The following is a 9,152-nucleotide window of genomic DNA, read 5'->3' on the forward strand; positions in this document are numbered from 1 at the left end:
ACTTGGTTCAGATATATTTTGTTTAGAGAGAAAAATAATGTGAAGGCTTTCTCCTGCCATTTTATGCTCTGCTAAAATTTACATAATAAAGCTAATAGTTAGACAGTACCAGTGGCATGAAATTTAGTACTTCAAACTCAGAAACACACACAAGAGTAGAGCAGAGCCACAGAATTCAAATATGCTTTCTTATGTCTATTTTGTAATATCCCAATTATACTAGAAATTATGCATTATAGTAATAATGCTTGTAATATACACTCCAAATCTTTTTTTGTCCTGCTTTCCAGGCAAACATATATTTCCTTGTGTTTCTTTCAACACATTTTAAAAAATATGTAAGGTGTTCTATGTAGTCCAGTTGAGAAGTTTCTAGAGAATACCAAAGAATAACAGACATTTAGAAAAACAATTTAAGATTATATATGACACATATTCACCCCTTGAATTATGTGTTTCAATATCTATTACAACATCAAGACATAGATGGTTTGCCCAGGTAACTAATTAACAAAAAAAAAGCTTTCACAACTCAAAGTCAGACTTATGTGATTATTTACATGCACTTTAAAATTTTTACAATTTTTTTTTCCATACTGGTAGTGAATAATTCACATTTTAGAAGCACAAGCATTATACAACAGTCCCGCAGAAAATAAGTCAGAAGTAATATGCACATAAAAAGATCAAACCTGAGCTTTCAGATGTTTCACAGAATATTTTTCCTTGAAACTGAGCTGCTTTTAAAGTTCAGAGTTTCATGAAAGGCAATCTTTGGCTAAAATCAATGTACCAGCAAGATAAAAGATTCAACAATATGACTGCACTGATCAAAGCTTTTCAAAAGAATAATCCACTCCTTTAAAACCACATCCCAGGCAAGAAGTCCTTGTTGACTTGTACCAAAGGTAGAAAGGCTGAAACTCTGTAAATCCACAAGAAACACAGCACTTACATTTTACTACATTGGGTGCTTTAGAAGTGACAATGACTTGACAAAAAGTAAGTTATTTTATATACACTGAAAAAAACCCAGGCAATAATAAGTACAGCTAGTAGTAAAAATAACTTAAGGAAACAGGGCTGTTGCTAAGTCCTGTGCATAAATTCCACAGCCTTCTGCTGTTCTAGAAAAAACTTCAACTAAGTAGGTTGATATGCTCACTTGTGAGAAAGAAATGTTTGCCCCTTTCTTGAGTAGCAAAAACACAAAGGTGACATGAAACTGCAGGAAAAGTGGGATGGTGAAACACCTCATTTAAACCCATACGCTATAAAGAGTAGAAAGGAAGGCAGAGGATGACTGGTAAAAGTGCTGCAATTTTTGTGTGAATATTTTTACTACCCTTGTATTTACCTCAGAGGTCAGTAGCAACTCACACTTCATCATCTCATAAGTTCTTCTGGGATCCACATGAGATAATGGGGTGGCACCAACTCCTTTCATTTTGGAATCTATACCTAAGAAACCTCATCAGAATTAACATTAATTAACCTCTTTGTCACGAGGGTCAGTTATGAGAAGAAAAATTAAATTATAAAATTTACAAAAAGAGAAACACTGATTCCTATAACTGGTAAACAAAAGAATCAAGGGATATTTGAATAGAAATATTGGAAAACTTTGCTACTTCTAATTAAGACATCTAATGATTTAGAGGGCTAAATTACTTTTACATTCAGAGGTCTGCTTTTCAGAATCTGAAGTGGAACAACTCTCTTCCTTGCATGCTGCAGTTGGTCCCACTGGAGCTCTCCTCCAGTGTAGGGGGGGTGGAAACATCCCAGCTTTCTCCTGTTCCTGCCTGAAAGGGCCAGGCTGGCTATGCTCTTCAGGGGCTAATCCTTCAGGAGTTAGCAAGCCAAAGCTTTTCATGCCTGATGAAAAAAAATGTGAGGAAGAGGAAGGGGATATCATCCTCAGACTGCAAAACAAAAGTTTTATCCGTACCAACTTGGTGAACTCATGGGAGCTACTAAATCAAAACAATATTGGCTAATGTTTGTGTATCTTGGACAGACCAAACAGCTAGCTCTAGAAGGACTTCAAAAACATCATTACAGAATGGATTACATTCACATCTCCTCAGCGATGGATAAATGAAAAGCAGACAGACTATATTGGGAAATATTGCTTGATGATTTGATCTAAAGAACATCTTGACTCTGCTGAAAGCTCCCAACCAGTCAAGCAGTGTCAGGAACTGCAGGTAAGAGAAGTCAGAAGCCCGTCCTCAGCATCAGGAATCATTCTGTATTGCAGGGTAAGCCCAAGTCTTAGGAAAGTCCATACCTATAATTTAAATTCACTGATATATTACCTACTTGTAGTGTCATTAATACATGTATTTAAATACTGGCCATATTGTATGATGGCTGGAGAAATCCTACAACTTTCCCTCAGCATGTCACTTTAATATTAATTCAATATTAAAGGTTCAGGGTTTAGATCAAAGTTCTGAGTCATTTCAACAGCACTGACATCAAACATTCCTAGATTTGCTCACAGCTTCTCCAGGGCCTATTAGTAGCAGACAAGAATGTGATGAATACGTGAATAGTTCCTCCAACCAGCTTACAAACTCATAAACAACCCATCTCAATGATTTTAAAAAGGAAAAAAAAAATCCCAAACCATTGATTTTAAAGTATATTGGCATTGCTTGTTCCAGGAGAATGAATGACAGCTTTCTGAGAGCAATACCATTGTGCTTTTGTTGTTTTCCACTTTATTTTTCCCTAGCAACCTGATAATACGTAATCTTGAGACCAAAGAAGGGGTATTCGCAGTTCTAGCCACAGGTTATTTGTAGGAAACAGCAAAATTGTACAATGAAAATCATTTGAAGAAATCTGAGATTTTATTCATGCAACCCACAATGAAAAAGAAAACCTAACAGTGATTAAAAAATTCAGTATTTTTATCAAGTTTAGAAAGGGCTTAATTAGAAACATTTGAAGACCCATTCTTAGAGTGTTATCTGTGTAAGACAAAGTCTTCTTTCAAATGGACTTACCAGCACAGCCTGTGCTCCTTTCAGTTTACTAAAATATAGTAATCCCTCACAGTTATTAGTACTCATTCATTTTCTGCTCTACACTTGTATCTTGCATACTTTATATTAAGAAGGATCAAAAATGTACAGATTTAGTGATGTGATCAGGGAATGAATCCATTGATTTATGTCTCTGAACTCTCCTATGAAGGTAAAGGCTTACACAAGATGTTACAGAACAAGGGGCTAAAATATTTTAGAAACTGATCAACAATCAGTGCACTGCTCAGTCATCACTCTGAGGGCCTTCATTCCAACGTCTCCTATCTCCTCAAAGAACATTCCAACTTTCTTCAACTTCTGCTAAAGCTTCAGCATATGGCAAAGAAATATTCAACAAACTGAGAATTTCTGTATATCTCAGAGGTTACAACATGCTCTAAACTAGAAAATCTGGCAGTCTGGATACTAAGAGAAAGCAAAAGGACACTCCGTGACTTTTGCAATAAAGCAGCTATAGGGACATTTCTGATTGAGAAAATGAACTCATGGGAGGAGGCAATCAATAGAATAAAATATCCAGGCATCATTACAGGCTCACTTGAGATTTTCTCTCTAGAGCACAAAGTTGGAAAGAATATCAACTGTGCAATGTTATTCCCTAAGTAAGGATTCACTTAGAACTTCCCTGGTTTATTAGGGAAGAAAAACGTGAGAGAAAGTTTCCTTTGCCACCATTGTTTATTTCTGCTTTCCCAGATTCCAGTCAATGTACTGTGGTTTACTCGAGCTTTCAATGTGTAGTAACAGGAAAAAAAATAATCAGCAGTCTAAGAAATAATGAAGGCAAGTAAACTGATAAAAATATTTCATAAAAACAAAGTATATCGAGTTTAACTGAAGAAAAACTGAAAAAAAAAATCTCACAAAATGCAAACATGTTTGAAACTTGGGACATTTATACATCATTGACACTGTTTCAAGATTTAATTTTTCATTAATAACTATAAATTGAAAACATTAGGATGCACTGTTTTGAACCAAACATGCATATATTTGATTTTAAATTTTTTATATTTTAATATTTTTAGACTTGGAAAGAAGATATTTTTAAAACATATCCTCTAACAACAGGTTTTTATTGCAACCATTTTTCCTTTCTTTCTCCTTGGGATGAACTACCATACCTTTTCTTTCTTCTCTCACAACACTTTTGAGGAGGCCTAATTTTTTCAGCCTACTGGGATTTTAAATAATCCCCCTGTGGGATTATCAAAAAGCCCACAGTCCTGCTCTGTGGAGACTGCATGTGGATTCATTCTTAAGCAGTGCTTATCATGTATTTCTCCCACCCCAAAAATAAAGGCTGCCAATCCTGTTTTGATCAGATAAGCGCTTATTGTACTTTATTGCATTTTTGCCTGAAGGTTTTGTTTCATCATATCTCAAAGAAAGCCTTCTGTTGTTACCAGCTCATAATTAATAAATTTATTCCTATGCTGAAAAATGTAAAGGACTTCTATTATTTCAACTATATTATATTGCCTATTTTTCAGCTCTGAATAATATAAATTATTCAATTTATGGAGTTCCTCTTTTGAAAAAACTCAATTATGATGTGGTATTCATTTCTAATCCTCATCCAAAAATGCAGACTTGAACCCACTTTGGGTGGGATTTCTTTTTAATATAAATTATTAGCATTGCTTATGCTGAAGTATATATCGTGTCTACGAAGTTTTGTATGTTGAATTAATTCATCTCAAGATTTCTTTCTATGTAATTTTACTGTGTCTTTTTATCTCTGCCTCATACATACTTAGTGTTCCTGAAGAAATTTAAGCACTTTGGTCTTGGAGAATAAAGACTGGTTTAGATGTTGTTTTCCTTTCACTCATCAAATTACATCCTGTTTTCCTTCTTATGGGTTTTGCTATCAAAACTTTCCATCAAAACTTAAATTTTACACTACAAGATGAGAAATGGAAACTTCAGTAAACACTGTTTAAATAAAGAATTTTTTTTTAATTAGTTTAGTTCTGAAAAAAAATAAAAGATAAAAAACCCCATAATGTTCAACAAAGCCCAGTCTAATGCATACCTTTTAAACTTTTTATACAGGCAACAGTGGGGAAAATAGCAACCTGTGGAAATTCCAGGTAATATACAATTAATTCATTCAACATGTAATGCTTTTATACACAGAGATGATTTAGATCCATGATTCAGCATTTCTGATATTACAAATCTGTATCAAACTGATAGGTTTTTTTCTGTTTTGTAAACATTTTTTAAAGGCAGCATGACAGTGAAACATTGTTAAGCATACGCAGAGTGATAAGAGTGCTCTCATCACATTACTTCAAGCTGCTATGGTTTATCACTTTGCCTCAGAAAGCTTGCAAAATACAGCAAATCAAATCTATTTTTAAATGCCTGTCTACCTCTAATTTGTTCCACAATTCTGGGCAAAATTCTTCTTGACATGTTGTATTGCAAGATTGCAGGCATGGTGCCAAAGACAAAAAATAATACGTATGGCCGGCGGCACTTTGTGGTGGACAGTCAGGACCTTCTAGGTGAAATTAAAAGGGAATAGTTATCATATTATTGATCTGACCTGTCCAAATTCAAAATATACACTACATTAAAGACTTCATTCTTCAAATAATGGTATTATTGAGATGCCAGTCTATCTAGTGTGTGTCCATTAGATAAAAAACCTGAACCTCAGATGTTAAATTTAGCTTGACAAAAAAGTAAGAATAATCCTGTCAGGGTAGAACTTTTTTTTCCATGCAGGAAAACAGAAAACCTACCTAAGATCAGAGATTTATATGCAGCATGGTGAGGAAAAAAAAAAAAAGTAAAAAAAGCATCACCATATACATCCTTATACTGTTAATTTCTACACTGAAATTCAATTAATATTTTATCCTCTATCAATATGGGTGTAAAAGCTCTTTAAATCAATTTCTTAAGAACATTTAAATAGTTAGGAGGAGGTCAACAAGGACACAGAGCAGACTCCTTACAGCAGTGCATGCTGACAGGATGAGAGATCAGGAAGAATGAAGCAAGAGAGAGCATGATTGGATAGAAGGAAAAGCTTTGTGAACTGGAGACTGGTTACAATGCAAAACAGAGTGGTGGAAAAGGCTGCCCAGAAAACCAGCACTGGACGTTTCCATGACCCAAGTGGATTAAACCCTAAATGACCTAATCCGACTTCACAGGTGGCCCTGCTCATGGCACAGCTCTCCTGAGAACACTTCAATGTTGAATTTTCCTGTACTCCTATGAAGTTTTTGGACACAGTCACTGTCTTTGAAGAATTCTAGAATACGGCCTCAAATTGATCATAGACTATGTGTACATTCTCAGCAATCCTGTTTTCATTAAAAACTCCCAATCGATTGAAATGCACAAGAAATCAAGTTGAGAACCCTTTGTGGCCCCTGGAAAGCAAAATATTTTTCAGGGATATGATTTATCTTCACACTGTCAACCTCATTCACAAAAGTATACCAATTAGGATTAAATACCTAATTGAATGCCAGTACCAGAGACTTTTCTCACTGCTATGCTCCCTAACAGAGTTCTTGTGCAAGACCCTGGCAGAAGCACTGCTGGACAAATCAAATCTCATCAAGAGGCAAACAAGTCAGAATCTGGTGACTGCACTGTAAGTCCAAGTTATTTAAGGATCTGGTAAAAAAACCGGTAAAAATATCTGGTTGCTTATATTTTCTAACACAAATGCAAACCACTTTTAAAACAGTTGTTATGCTTGGAAAGTCCTTATGTATGAAGAAAATGTACAAAGATGCGCAATCAAGTAGAAAAGTAATAAGTGATAAAAAACAAAGAAAAATTGAGAGTATTTCAAATGGCTAGACAAAAAAGTGCTAGGTGTAATAAAGAGAACAAAGAATAAGTTATTAAACAGAAAAAATGACCACAAATGGAGTAGAATAACAAAAAAGCCAACACAACATTCTGGCCATCAAAGGACTTGAAGTCCACTGTACTCCACCTCCACCAAGATGGACACACGCACATCAGACAGAAATCTGTGCCCTTAGGACCCAGAAAGGCAGCGGCAGCATGAGCACAACACCAGGACTCAACAAGTCTACATGCAACTTAACTGGATTGCCATTACTTAGACTTTTCCATTCCACGTCTTTATTTTTGCAATAATTATATGTGGACTAATAATAATCACTTGAGTAGTTTGATTATACAAATTTTAAATTCTAGGTTTTATGTATGTAAGTTTCCTTTTTGCCTCCAACATGATTTTGAGCACAATGTGTTGTATGAGTATCTGTAGAGTTCTTAGTAGTGGTAAAACCAAAAGGAGCTAAGTTATTCTGCATGCAAAGCAAATTCAGTGCAATTTATTGCAATACCTCTGAATCAGAGATAAAAGAACATATCCCACTTGAAGGAATAGTTTTGTTCCTCCAATTCGTCTGCAGATAAATGTGATTTTATGCAGCTGACCTCCAATGTTTCTGCAATGGGATTGTGGTTGCTATGATGCACATGGCATTTTAACTTGCTGGGAAAAGGAGCCAGCATATAGCTACACGGTCATTCATCCAGGTCTTCATCACTATACTAGGGAGAATTCCGTCAGTCACTAGAAATAACATGTAACCCATTGCTGTATTGTATGATTGTGAAAAGAGATTAGTCTACGTATGACTAATGGTGTCATCAAAGAAAATGAACCATGATAAATAACAAATACTATAGAAGCTTTTTGTTTTGGAGTATGAATGTGATTTGAATAAAATATAACTTGCATGTAGCCATTTTTCAACAGCGAAATGATAATCAAGAGGAATAATATATAGCTCCTAACTTCAAATATTTTTTTCCTTTTTCTTTAACCATTAACTGAGGAAGTTTACAGTCGCTTGAACTTATGACTTAATTTGCTGCACTGAAGTTCTACTTAACATTGCTTCTGTGATAGGCAAGAAACACATATTTTTCCACTAATATTTAAGACAGAATTTAATGCACATAATTTTCTAGGAACAGCTAAAATGTCTGTGGAAAACAGTCATGAAATCCACACCAAAGACATCAATCCACAAACTAGGAGATGCCAACTCTCTATAAATCCGGCAGACTTTTGGCGAAAAGGTCTCTGAAGATGTCTCATATGAAGCATGACAAGAGCAGGTGGTTTTAGATGCAAACACAGCTTATACCTGGTCTCAATAAAAAAATTTAATCTGTATTTTGCTTTCACTCCTATCTCAAGTACTAGCATTTTTTTAAATATCCACATTTATTTAAAAGGAAAGTAATTTGAAAAGTTAAGATCTCCTCTGAGGATGTCATTCCCAGCAAAGGGAAATTCATAATGAATGTTCATTAATGTTCTTTATCAGTTCATTAAAGCTGCTTGTGCACTATGTTTATGAGCATCTTTGATAAACATTTGGATTTGTTGTGCATGAACTGCTGATGAATAGTCATTAAACTGTCCCTAAGTTTATTCATTATGAGTGCTTATTAATTTCTCATGAATTATTATAAAATCCAAGCTGCTCTAGCAGTCATCTATAAAAAAGAACGATTATTCACAGTATGTATTACTTATTAGAAATAAATTAAAAATATAACCTTATTTCAAAAGACTAATGCAAAGAAAATATACTTTGTTCTGGCAGTAACTTTATCAAATCTAAAGCAATTTCAGAGAAAACTATTGGAAATTATGTTATAATTTGGGGACATACTTTCACTTATGAATCATCTGACAGCCAAATTGGATCTATATTGCTGCAGAGTAGCACTTACTTCTTGAATATGAGTTGAAAGATATCCAGATCTTACATATACTGCTAATATTAAGGCAATACTTTCTGCTGGCAGTATAGGTAGCTAACACACTCTTTACAGATATATCTTAACTAAATGTTAAGTAACATAAAAACTTGTACTCAAAAAAAGGCAAACATCACAACTACAGAAACCTACGCATCTTTTATTTTTCTTGTCCTATGCATAGCTCTGATTACCCAGTCACATTTTTACTTATGAAATTCCATAGCCTTCAGGTTCAAGTGATTCTTTATTAGCTTGGCTATAGGACAGATCAGAAATTTCTGAATTAGATTTGTAAAATTCAGA

This window comes from Melospiza georgiana, chromosome 5 (genome assembly GCF_028018845.1).
Source record: "Melospiza georgiana isolate bMelGeo1 chromosome 5, bMelGeo1.pri, whole genome shotgun sequence".
In the NCBI taxonomy this organism is placed as follows: Eukaryota; Metazoa; Chordata; class Aves; order Passeriformes; family Passerellidae; genus Melospiza; species Melospiza georgiana.